General features: G+C 42.1%; 1 protein-coding gene across 1 annotated transcript in view; it reads left to right on the forward strand.

Moving 5' to 3' along the window:
• Positions 1 to 3638: 3638 nt before the first annotated feature.
• SPOPL (speckle type BTB/POZ protein like) overlaps positions 3639 to 13936 on the forward strand; it is a 72315-nt gene continuing 62017 nt past the window's right edge. Inside the window, exon 1 of the mRNA XM_049889255.1 lies at positions 3639 to 3879. The gene's annotated coding sequence lies outside the window, so the exon portion shown is untranslated. The remainder of the gene's footprint in view (positions 3880 to 13936) is intronic.

The raw sequence follows: 13936 nt of genomic DNA on the forward strand, positions 1-13936 counted from the left end.
CCTAGTTGAGAAGATGGAGTCCCTGGGTGGCAAAAATGGTTGAATGCTCAACAACTAGCCCAAAGGTTGGTGGTTTGAACCCATCAGAGGGGCCTCAGGAGATGGGCCTGACAATCTGCTTCCAAAAGGTCACAACTTTGAAAACCCTACGGAGCAGTTCTACTCTGTAACACACGGGCTCACCATGAGTCAGAATTATTCCACAGCAATCAAAAACATTTTTTTTAAACAAAAACAAGAGTAGAGTTTAGTGCACTGCACTAAAAAAGGCAGGGCTATAATTAATGTGATTGAATTGTATATGGGGAAGATGTCGTGTTGGGGAATGTTTTGGTGTTTATATTTTCATCACAAAAACACACCAAAAACCAAAGGGCTAGGGGCATCAGCAAAATGCTCAAAGAGTATATTATTTCAGATTCATAAAATAGGACATTTGTGAACGAACATATTACTATTTTTTTGACCTCTAAAGAGAAAATAATTTAAAGATTTGTGAATTGTTTTCCCGTGATCTAGATACTTCAGTTTTTGACCACTAAAACTGGAAAGTGACAGTACAAAACAGGTGGCAGTATATACGGCAGTGGTGAGTCCACTGTGCACACCCAGCCATGAAATGGGAGCACGTGTGGTGGTTAATTTAATGAAGAGGAATAAGATGTTGCAGTCACTAAAATATCGAGGTGGGACATTTGGCTGGCTCTTCAGGCAGAGCCTCCAAGGGGTAGGTTAAGTCTGGTTCTTATCTGCACTCATCGAGCTCAGAGAATGGCTGCTCTGATCTTCACTAACTGGCAACCTACTAATTACAATAAGCATAACTTCCAAGTCAGTCACATATGTTGCTAGTACCTTAAGTGATGCAAACCTGATACCTGACTGAAATAACACCCATTGCCATCAAGTTGATTCCAAATTCATAGCAACCCTGTAGAACTGCCCCAGGGTTTCCAAGGCTGCAATCTTTACAGGAGCAGACTGCCACATTTTTCTCCCTGGATTGACTATTGGTTTCAAACCACCGACCTTTCGCATAAAGCAGTTACTTATTTCTCTATTTTTAAAATTTATTTATGGCAGCAATTAAGTAAATCATAACCGTTTAGTTTCCCAATAAAAACCAAACCAAACCCAGTGCCGTCAAGTCGATTCCGACTCATAGTGACCCTATAGGACAGAGTAGAACTGCCCTATAGAGTTTCCAAGGAGTGCCTGGCAGATTTGAACTGCCGACCCTTTGGTTAGCAGCTGTAGCACTTAACCACTACGCCACCAGGGTTTCGTTTCCCAACAGGTATCCATTAAGTAGAAAACCAAATCAAGAGAAGTAGTTCTATAGCAGACTGGTGATATAGCACTAAGCTTTAATGGAAGTGTACTGCCCACAAAGTCATCTTTTACTTTGCCAAACTATAACAGTTCTATTAGCATTTATTATAAGCCATCTTTACTATTACTATTTCCTATCACTTTATCAGTGGATAAAGTCATCAAATTCTGCAAGGAGATCAAGCCTAGGAAAGATCCTTTAAGAACACCCTAAGGAGCAATTTGACATCCTGTGGTATAAGTTAATTGAACCAGTCCTGAACCTGAAACCAATCAAGGGTGAGGGGTCACCAAGTACCACTCATATCTTAACTCCCGATTGGAAATTTACTTGAAGGCAAGGACTTATTATAATTTGATTCCCTTGAGCACATTACACTTAGTGTGTGTCCAATAACTCCTGACTCATGAGAGGTCATGATATTAAGGGGCTGAAATAGCTAAAAAGCCTAGTCAAAAATTGTAATTTCCACTGTTTCTGTCACGTAAAGTTAATACAGGCCCACAATGAGTACAGCAAATATTTTTAACTGTTTTTTGTTTGTTTGGGTTTCGAGGTGATGAAATTCACCAGTATTTCCTCTCTCCACCAGCCCCCAGCACACCAGGCTCACTTCCACTTCTGGTTTTTAACTTTTGGAGTTCCCTGATCCGCATACACATTCTACCAAGCTCAGTCCAAGTCCCATGTGTTTTATGAAAGTAACTTTGAAGTCTTAGCTTATGCTGATCATTTCCTTTTCTGAAAACCTTTGGCACTAATTATATTCCACACGCTTTGTGAAGTCCCTGAGTGGCCACAACAGTTGGTGTTTGGCTACTCTAAAAGTTAAAAAAATTTTTTTTTTACTCTAAAGGTTGGTGGCTGCCTCTGAACCCACCCAAGCAGCATCGAAAAACAAAGCCCTGGCGATCTGCTTCCATAAAGATTACAACCAAGAAAACTCTAAGGAGCAGTTCTACTTTGTAACACATGGGGTCGCCATGAGTCAGAATCAACTTGATGGCAACAGGTTTGGTGTTTGGTTTTTGTGTCTTTTAAATACGTCCATAAAACTGACAATACAGTGTCGATTTAAGTGTGGGGGAGATCTGCCTTTCCAGTATTCAAACGCCAGTAACCTTGGATGAATTACTTAACATTTCGTTTTTTTCATCTGTAAAATGGGAGTAACTTCTACTACGAAGATGCCAAAAAGTTGAGAGATTAAAAAAAAAAATCAAATACACGTCTGTGTTCTACAGAGTGCCCAGCACATAGTAAATGCTTCATAAATGTTAGTTCCTCTCCCTCCCTCTTTTCTCGGGAAACCAGGTGAAGGATCAGCTTAGAAGGTGATTCACGCACGGTCAATTCAGGTAAAAGGAGTTGGGGTCCTTAAAAGACACTTATGCCTAATACGGCAAAGCCCCAGTTGTTGCTCCCTCAAACCTCTTTAATGAAATTACCCCTGGCAGCTAGGTCAAGGATCTTTTTCCCATGGGTGTGCTGAATAAAGTTCTGTTCATTGCCATCCCTTTTTCTAAACTCTGGGAGGCAGTCCCGCATTTCTTCAGGTCTGTGCTTAGAAGCAGCTTGACTACCAACGTCTGGAGATGCTGCCCGCTCCTCTGCGCTTCCCCAGTATCCTCGGCCGCCCCCTCTCCTAGGCCTGAGACTTCCTCCATCTGTGGCTCATCTTCTCCAACCGCAAACTGCTCCACTGTGGCGCTTCATCTGACTACTGGAACTGTTCCCCGTATTTCTCGCTGGAGGCTGTATCCTGCTGTTTTTGGTTTAGCAATTCATACAGTTCTCGGCTCGCAACGGGGGCTCAATGAAAAGTTGTACCTCGGCTTTCTAAGACCGGTGCAGCCCCAAGAAAAGTGTGCGCTGGAACGATGGCCTCCTTTCGCACCCTACGTGGATTAGACCAGTTAGGAGGTGCAACAGACGGATTTTTAAAGAAGGCAAGTTTCCCCCTGCTGCGGTGAAGGGTCTCTGCAAAGCCAGGTCCCGCCTTTTCCCCACTCCGTGAGGTACGAACTGTTAAGCCTGCCAGGCTGAGCCGCCCAGTGCCAGGCGCCGACGGCCGCAGCGGCGACTTCCAAAATCCGGCGGCGGATCCAGGCACGCCCGGAAGTGCCTGGCGCGGGAGGGAGGGAGGGAGGGAGGGAGGGAGGAAGAACCTCGCGAGTCGCCGCCGTCGCCGCCGTCGGCGCCGCCGCGCGCACGCGCCCTCGCGGGTTGGGGCCGGAGTCGCAACTCGGAAGCCGGAGCCCGGACGGGCCCGGGGCGGGGGGGCTGCGCGGGGGCGGGAGCGGCGGAGGCGGCCGCCCCTGGCGGCGGATTTGTTTATCCCGGGGAAGAAGTTTAGGAGCGGGAGATAGGGAAGGAGGGCGGGAAGGAGGGATGCGGTTCGGCGGAGGCGGCCGCCACAGAGACTCGCCGCCATCACCTCCGCCGCCGCGGCCGCCGCAGCCTCGGACTCCGGGGCCGCCGCGGCCACCGCCTCAGGCTGCGAAGATCCGTCGCCGGGACTGCCCGCCGCGGCCTCTCACGTCCCGGTAGGTGCCCCTCCCCCTCCGGGGTCCCCCCGCCGCCCTGGCCGCTCCCTTCTCCCTCCCAGCTCCTCCTCCCCGGGGCCAGCCTGCGCCGGGCGGCCTCTCCTCCCTCACTGCGCTTCCTCCCCACTTGGTCCCGGAGTCCCTGCTCCTGCGGCGTGCCCCTCGGCCTTCTCGGGGGCCCCCTCTGTCCCCCGGACCCGCTCTCCCTGCAGCCCCACCCTCGTGAGGAGTTCCTTTCCGTCGCCCCCCCCCCATGATGTCCCTTCCTCCGTCTACTAGGATCCCCCTTACCTTCCTCCAGAGGCCTCGCCCCTTCTTTTTCTCCTGCCAGTCTCCCTCCTCCCTTATACCGGCACACCTCCACCACTGCCCCTTTATACCTTGTCGTTTTCCTACCTACCCACTCTGAGTATTGCCCAAAGCGAGGAACTCCTGGCATCCCCAGCACACCTGTGTCCACATCCATTCCTACTCTTCCCAAACACTTACACTCGATACTGTCATTCGTATTAGCCCATTTTAGGGTCATTTCTCGGCTCCCCAGACCACCCAGTACTTCCACCCTAGAGCTCATGCGCTTCACCCCTTAACTTCAAGCACCCACTTCCCTTCTCATAAATTCTCGCTCATGTTCGCCGCTTACATCAAGCTAACACTGCGGTTCAAGGGTCAAGTCTTGGCTTTCCCTCTTCTAATACCCTTTCTTCTAACTCCACCTTGTCTTCACTCTGTGTATCTGTGTACCGACTCTCACATAAAGGGAGGGAGATGGTAGGATTTTCTCCCTCAAAGCACTCACAGTCAGAGGGCCCAGTAGAGGTAAGATTCACCTTCTGTTTATCCCAACTTTCGGACGCTTTTTTTTCGTTTCTGTGGATGGTGTCATTCAGCCATCCTCTTGAGAATTCTGATGCCTTGTCTATATTTGAATAATCATGGGCCTAGTTGGCCTTACATCTCTAATAATACTCTTCCCACTTTCTTCCAACGGAATCCACTGTTATCTCGGACTGGAAACTTAAGTAAAACAAGGTTTATACCTTAGAAAGTTATGTCTCTCCTGCCATGATGGGAATGGAGGAATATTTCAAATCATCATTACATCACTCTTGAGAGAAATGTTGCCTAGTGATTAGCAGCTCAGACTCTATAAGCAAACTGCCACCTGCCCTGCCATCTACCAGTCTTTTTTTTTTTTTTTTTTTACCTTAATCGCCTTATAATTATAAAATGGAGATACCGATATACCTCATAGGATGGTCATGGTAATTGCATAAGTTAATGCAGGTAAAGAACTCAAAACAGTGCCGGGCACATGGTAAGCCTTCAGTGTTACTATTTTTATCATGTCTTAGCTTTGCTTAGTTTGGCTATTGGTAGATTCATCCTAATGGGAGAGAAAGGTGGAAACGGGAAACTGCGTTTTTACTCTTATATTTAACACTTTGCTGATGTAGGTATGATTCCTATTTTATTATTGTATACATTAATTCCTTTTTGTTGACAAAATACAAGGTTTTAGCTTCCTGTTTTCAAATAAATTTCAGATATCTATTTGGATATTTTAAACTTCTAATGTTTGGGAATAAGTGAAGTTGAAATATGTGGCAGATTCATCTTAGTGGAAAACGAGAATTTTAAAGATAAAAATTTGAATGCTGCAAGTTAGATACTCAGAACTGGTGGGAATTACTACTTAAGATAAAACTTTGGCTTCATTCAGAAGACTGATGGCTTCTCTCTCTCAATATGATCGGTTCCTTCGTGTGACTGTGCCTTTGCTCCGTATTCCCCAAGTTTCACTCTTTAAAAACCTGATGGTTTTTACCATATTTGCTTACTGCCTGTACAGTATTATTTGCTTAATACATTTTTAAACAACTCATTTAAAAAAACAAATCTAAATAAGGACTATTTACATTAGTGTTGTTAAAAATAGTAGAAATTTGAAATCACCATTTGTTGTTATAATTACATGTAAAATGTGTATGTATGTAACTATCAGAAAAAAAATACTTGTCCGTGTATGGCCTGAATTCATTTCTGTAGTACCAGTGCAATGTGCTCCAGACTTTGGTTCACACTGCCTTTCTTATGCTGTTCCCTGGCCTAGAATTACTTTGCCCTTTCCTCTGCATATCTGAATTCTACCTGTCTTCCACTTAGTTTCCTCCAACTGGCAACTTTGTTTCTTGGTGTCCCTACTATTTCTTCTTAGCATTTTTACCTGGAATATTAGATAGGCAAGCCCCTCATTGAAGGCAAATGGTCCACCTAGAGTCAGACTTCTAAAGCTTACAGGAATTTTGAAGGGTTGGAATAAAATTGATGTTCAGCATCTACTCTGTGCTGAGTACTGTTCCTCTGGAAAGATACATTTCTCCACAAATACTTAATGAGCACCTACTATGTGCCAGACATTGGGGATAACCGAGAACAGCCCTTCTCATCCAGGGTTCCAGTAATAAGCCATAGTACTGGAAGGTATGTAATGAATTAACTCATATCCTAAACACCTAGAATGGTACTAGCTATTAACTATCCTTGGGAGAACTGAGAAAATTGTCACTCACATCTGTTTTTGCAGGACTTAATTCTTGCAGTACCCTGGTTAAGAAAACTCCATCAGAGAATAATAGTGATGTAATCTCCTCTTTTCTGTAATTTATATTCTAGTATGGCATTTACAGATAATGAGCAAATAAGCAGATAAAATTATAAGTGAGCAGCACTGATGATTATTAAAGGTAATGGTGAGAGCTAACACTTATAAAACACTGTCAGGCACTGTTTTAAATGATTGATATGTATATCAATTCATTTGAACGTTATAACAGCCCTTTGAAGAAGACTTTATTATTATCCACATTTCACAAATGAGGAACCTGAGAAACAGATTGCTTCCACAAAATCAAACAGCTAAGAAATCAATGGAGCCAGGCAATCTGGTTTTAGAGCCCTTTGTTGCATCTCAGACCTTCCACTTCCTTGTTGGATTACTGTAGACCACGTTCTTCACCTTTCTGAAAATGTTTTTTTTGTTCATTTTGACAGTGGGATTTACCTGTTTTTTTTAAGTTAGTCATGGAAGTAAAGGAGATTGAACTTTTGTAAAACACCTGATACACAGTCTTATCTCAGGCCTTATATCTGACTACTGTGCCTACGGAAGGCATTTGCATGTGCTGATTCTCCTCATCATTTTGTTTTGTGACTTAGATTTGTTCATTAACAAAAGTTCATTGAACAAGTGACCTGTGCCTGGCACTGTGCTAGGCTCTGGTGACACATGTTAATAAGAGGTAGCCCTGGTGGCACAGTGGTTAAGAGCTCAGCTGCTAACAAAAGGTTGGCAGTTCAGATCCACCAGCTGCTCCTTGGAAACCCTGTGGGATGGTTCTGCTGTGTCCTGTAGGGTCACTATGAGTCGGAATTGATTCAACATCAATGAGTTTTGGTTTTTAATTCATGGAGGTGAAAGTCTGTTGGAGAATAAGGAAACTAAACAAATAGTAAAAAATACTAATTATGGTTATGATAAGTGCTACATATTTTTTACAAAGGAAAAATACTATATACAATGAAAAGATAATGTTCTGTCAAGGGTATAAGGGAATGCTTCTCTGCAGAAATGACTTTTAACCTTTAGGCTGAAATCTGAAGGATGAACTGGAGTCACCCAAGTGATGGTGAGTTCAGCTTTCTAGAACTGATAAGTGCAGTAAGGGCTGGACCTTAGCACATGAGCTTGGATGATGCAAAATGAGACTGAAGTCAGATCACGATGGCCAGGATCCATGCTAACTATTTTGTTCTTAATAGTCAGAGCTCTGTACAGGGAAGCCAGTGAAAGATGTTAAACAACAGAGTAATACACTCAGATTTTTGCTTTAAGACATCACTTGGCTGCTCATGGAGGTCCGATTGGAGAGAGATCAGAGTGCATGCAAGGAGACCAAGTTAGGCCAGTGCTTCTCAAACTTATCTGCACTGAAGGACCAGTTTTGTTTTAATTTTCAGTCTGTTGGAGACTGATTATTTTGTAAAAGAATAAAATGGATGGTGTGTTAGTCTCAGATTGTTGCTATAAAAGTTTCTACATGCTTCCTCTTAGTTTCTGTATTTACTTTGTCCCAGATAAATAACAAAAGTTTGTGGACCAGCATTGATCCACAGACTGCATTTGAATAGCATTGAATTCAGCTATTAGAGTAGTTCAGGCAAGAAATGGTGGGATCTTGGTCCAGAATGGTGATGATAACAATAAAATAGCTGGATTTAACAAATACTCAAGAGGGTAAAATTGATAGGATTTGATGATGGATTAGTTTTGGGGGCCTAGGTAGAGTGGAAGGTTGATTTCCAGGGTTAGTAGTTCTTGTATCTGGGATGGGGAATACTGGAAGAGGAGGAGCAGTTTTTTCTTTGTTAGTTTCAGGGAATCAGTTTTTGTGTGTTATAGTGTTCGTTATGATTGTTGATCATAACTCAGTTTTAGACAAAACTTGACAATGGTATATACAAACAGAGATGTCTGCCAGCAATTGGACATGTAAACTGAGAGTTCAGCAAAGAAGTTTGGACTGGAGGTAAATTTGGAAATGGCTGATGTATAGCTTATGACTGATGTCTTTTTTTTTTTGCAGGGGGGGGGGCAGGTATGAGGTCAGATTGCCTAAGGAGAGAATATATAGAGAGAAGAGAGGAGGGCTAGGATTAAACCATATCGAAGCCTCAACTTTTATATATGGGAAAAGAAACGGAGTCAGCAAAGGAGACACAGGAGTAGCCAGAAGTTGAAGGAAATTTTCTTTGATATCACTGAACCAAAGGAAATAAACAGTTTGAGAAAAGAGGGAGTAGTCAATGAACTATGTTGAATGCTGCTGAGAACCTTTTAAGATGAAAACTGAAAAGTATACATTGGATTTAGGAACATGAAGAAAAAATTTTATTTCTCTGTAGTCATTCCATCCATAAACTATTTGATGATAAATTTTGTTTCATTCTGCCAAAGCCACAGTCCTAAATTTAGAACGGAATCATATGTCTAGCATGAGCCATACATATCTCCTTCCTTGAGCTTCAGGCCTATGTTTCCATTTATCACCCTCTCAGTGTTCTGTATGCATTTCAAACTCGTTTTGTTTACAACTTATTCATTCAGAATATGTTTTTGAAGTACTATTTATCAGGTATTGGGCTTTTAGGAATGCATTTAGAGCTGAGAGACTAGAGGTAACTGACAAATATTTATTATAGTTTGATATAGTGCTGTTAAAAGGAGCCCTAGTGGCACAGTGTTAAGTGCTTAGCTGCTAACCAAAGCATTGGCAGTTCGAACCTACCTAGTAGCTCTGCAGGAGAAAGACCTGGTGAATCTGCTTCTGTAAAGATTGCAGTCTAGAAAACCCTGTGGGGGTAGTCCTGCTCTGTCACAAAGGGTCGCTATGAGTTGCAATCAGTTTCACAACACACAACGACTGCTATCATAACAGTTTATTCAGTATCTTAGTTTTTTAATGTGGCTATAACAAATAACCACAAATGGGTGGCTTTAAAGTACAGAAATTTATTTTCTTATAATTTAGGAAACTAGATGTCTGAATTAGGGTATGGCCTATAATGAAGGCTCTTTGTGTGCTGGGGTGGGGGGAATCCTAGCCCAGATGCTCCTTGGTTCTTTGGTGATCTTCACGTGGCACCTGTCTTCCCCTGGCTGTGTGCACGCCTGTGTCTGATCTGCTGTTTTTATAACCCAGAAGTGATTAGGTTTAGGAGGAACACTACCAAGATAACCTTTTTAATGTAACAAAGAAAACCTGCATTTCCAAATTGGATTACATCCACAGATTAGAATTCCAGGACATATTTTGGAGGAACATAACTCAACCTATAACATTCAATTTGCCATGAAGAGCACAAAAGATGGGCATCAGGGAAGGCTTTTTAAAGAAAATGATACTTGAGCAGGGTGTTTCTGGTGGAAAGGGCAATGCAGTGGTAGACGAGTTTAAAGATATGATGTTTTAGGTACTGTATTTTGAAAGTGTGCAAAGCAGGGCCTCAAACTGTTTCATTTATCAGCTTGTCAGAAATGGCATTTCTCAGCAGGGGCTCAAACCTGAACTCTTTTGAAGCCTTGGTGCAAAGGCAGGAAATTGAGGCTAGAATATATGGGTGGTAGGGTGGAGAGGTTGACCATGTCTTTCAAAGCTTTTTCCCTTGAACCTCTTCCTTTTTGCTGTTTTGATTAATATCAGCCACTGAACATGGAGATACCTTTTGAATATCTTTAAAATTAGAGATTATCTTAGTTCACAGTATTCAAGATTCTATCATTTCTGCTAGTTAGCTTTTTTTTTTTTAGTTAGCTTTATATTTTATATATTAGACTAAATCATGATAGCATAGCTAAAATATTTAAGTTATACTTTAATGGTTTTTTTTTAATTGGGGGGGTTTGTACATATAACTATTTTTCTCAAATTAAGAGTGCTGAAAATGAAAACCTTGCTAAGGAATGCTGAGTTTACTATTAAACCTCAGATATGTTTTTTTATGTACAGTAGTCAGTGATATTTCTCTTGTGCCCGGTAGAATGAGAACAGTCACCTGATAATGTCGTAAGAGGCTGTAGGTCTCTGGACTTCTCTCTTCCACCATATGTAGAACACACGTCACCTGCAGGGATTAAAAAAAAAAAAAAAATTTTTTTTTTTTTTTTTACTTTCTGAAAAATACTGTAGTTGGTAGAACGTTAATTGGCAAGATCAAAATAGTGGGTTAGAAGGGAAAATGATGTTAAAATGGATTTTTAAAATATTAGAAGGCATCTGCTTTAAAGCGGGGGCTTTCAAAATTTGCTTCTGAAATGCCTTCTTGAGTTATTCTAGAAACATTGCTGTGTTACCCGAATCTGCTGAGGCAAAACCAAAAAAACCCACTGCCGTTGAGTCGATTCCAACTCATAGCGACCCCAAAGGACAGAGTAGAACTGCCCTTTAGAGTTTCCAAGGAGCACCTGGAGGATTCAAACTGCCGACCTCTTGATTAGCAGCTGTAGCACTTAACCACTACACCACCAGGGTTTCCGCTGAGGCAAAGTCTTCCTTAAATTTTGTGTTAGAAAATTTATAACTTTCAAAAGTCTTCATACTGGTTCTTGCTGGCTTTAATATTTTTTGCTCGGCTTCTCCCTGGCTTTTAGATTTGTAAGTCCCAACTAAGTACTTGTGTAAAAAGTATTTTTCATGTATTATTATAGTTCTTATAGACACTTCTCCAGGCTTTTTATCTATGTAGTGAATATAAGTAGATTTTCTATTGAATAGTCATTGGGCCTGCCTACATGTTCTAAAGGAGGACAGAATAATTAGCACTGTAAGTCATGTGTTGCTTAATGTCCACAATACATTCTGGGAAATAGGACGTTATGTGATTTGGACATTGTACAAACACCGTATTATATACCATAGAGTACACTTCGAGGTGTGGCTGGTGGAAGCAATCTTTGGTCTGGGTGGAGAGCACATCCCGCACATTGAGTGTGTGTCACAGACCATTCTCCACGTGTGTCAGTTGGACCTCAAAGGTGAGGCCGAGATCTTGATATTTGGGTGACCTTATTATCAGAGGAAACCCTGGTGGCATAGTGGTTAAGTGCTGTGGCTGCTGACCAAAAGGTCAGCAGTTCGAATTCACCAGGTGCTCCTTGGAAACTCTATGGAGCAGTTTTACTCTGTCCTATAGGGTCGCAATGAGTCGGAATCAACTCGACGGCAGTGGGTTTGGTTTTTTTTGGTTTTATTATCAGAAGGACATAGCTAAGGTGGTCATGAACTTGGCCAACTATCACCACCAGTGCTGGTATGCAAAGTTCAGAGAAGGGCCCTGCCCCAGAGGCCAGCACCTAACAGGCTCTAGAGGCAGCCTGGGAGGCCAGCACTCAGCAGGCTCCAGATACTGCACAGGTCTGGCTTACCAAGTTTTAAAGGTAGTTTCTCCCCTAGGGCTGGAGCCATGCATAGGTTAAAGTGGAAGCCCTGTCTTGAACCTCCTTATATGTCCTGTTTCTACTGCCTGGGTAAGAAGGACGGGTAGGTTTTTTTTTTTCTTTTTCTGTGCTAAATGTTTGCAAACACAAATTCAAAGAGTTCTAAAAAGAATCAGATTTCAAGGGGAAAAAAAAAAAAAACCATGGACATACATGCAATCGGATGTTGCCTGAATGAATGTCATACAGCGCATGACTGTGTCTGAATTTTATAACATAACTAGGTGAAACTGAACTTTACACAGGTAAAACAACGGATTTAAAATGTTTTTATCTACAAATATAAAATTACATTGCTTCAAACCATGATTGGCTAGGTTGTATATACGTACATGCAATATGAAATGTAGTTAGAAAATAACCTCCTCGCCTCCCCCCGCATTTCCCTTCCTACATCTTTGGGATTGTTTCATTTGTTTTCATTGTAGATTAGATAAATGAATAAAAATTAATTAGGAATAAATGATTAAAAGCAACTGAGTAGGGTCAACAACTATTTTAAAGCATAGATGCAAAGGTTGGGAAGCAGGTTGGGAGTATATGGAAGTAAAACACAATAGAAATAACGAGAATGTTGACACAATGTGAAGAATGTAACCAATGCCACTGCTTATTATGTCTAGAGAACGCAGAGGGTTTTGCTGTGTATTTTCACCAAAAATAAAAACAATCCGGTTTCAGTCTCATGTTGTTGTTAGGTGTCCTTGTGTTGGTTCCAACTCATAGCAGGCCTGTGCACAACAGAACAAAACACTGCCCAGTCCTGTGCCACGCCCCAAATCATTGTTATGCTTGAGCCTATTGTTGTAGCCACTGTGTCAGTCCATCTCCTTGAGGGTCTCCCTCTGTTTCGCTAACCCTGTGCTTTACCAAAGATGATGTCCTTCTCCACGGACTGATCTCTCCTGACAGCATGTCCAAAGTATGTAAGACGGAATCTCCTCATCCTTGCTTCTAAGGAGCGTTCTGGTTGTACTTCTTCCAAGACAGATTTCTTTGTTCTTTTGGCAGTCCATGGTATATTCAATATTCTTCTCCAATGCCGCAATTCAGAGGCTTCAATTCTTCTTCGGTCTTCCTTATTCATTGTCCAGCATTTGCATGCATATCATGAGATTGAAAATACCATGACTTGGTTCAAGAGCACCTTACTCTTCAAGGTAACATCTTTGCTTTTCAACACTTTAAAGAGGTCTTTTGCAGCAGATTTGCCTGATGCAGTGCGTCTTTTGATTTCTTGAATCCTGCTTCCATGGGTGTTGATTGTGGATCCAAGGAAAATGATATCCTTGACAACTTTAGTCTTTTCTCCATTTGTCATAATGTTGCTTATTGGTCCAGTTATGAGGATTTTTGTTTTTTATGTTGAGATGCAATCCATACTGAAGGCTGTGGTCATTTTTCTTCTGTCAGCAACCAAGGTTGTGTTATTTGCATAACACAGGCTGTTAACGAATCTTTCACCAGCCATGATGCCCCGTTCTTCGTGATATAGTCCAGCTTCTCAGATTATTTCCTCAGCATGCAAATTGAATACATATGGTGAAAGGATACAGCCCTGACGCACACCTTTCCTAACTTTAAACCATGCAGTATTTCCTCATTCTGTATGAACAGCCGCCTCTCGGTCCATGTACAGATTCCTCGTGACCACACTTAAGTGTTGTGGAATTCTCATTCTCCACAATGTGATCCATAATTTGTTATGATCCACACAGTCAAATGCCTTTGCATAGTCAATAAAACACAGGTAAACATCTTTCTGGTATTCTGTGCTTTCAGCAAAGATCCGTCTGACATCACCAGTGATATCCCTGGTTCCATGTTCTAGTCTAAATCCGGCCTGAATTTCTGGCAGATCCTGTCGATATACTGCCGCAGCCACTTTTGAATGATCTTCAGCAAAATTTTGCTTGCATGTGATATTAATGATATTGTTCAATGATTTCTGCATTCAGTTGGATCACCTTTCTTGGGAGTAGGCATAAATACGCATCTCTT

The sequence above is a fragment of the Elephas maximus genome, chromosome 6 (assembly GCF_024166365.1).
Source record: "Elephas maximus indicus isolate mEleMax1 chromosome 6, mEleMax1 primary haplotype, whole genome shotgun sequence".
Taxonomy (NCBI): Eukaryota; Metazoa; Chordata; class Mammalia; order Proboscidea; family Elephantidae; genus Elephas; species Elephas maximus.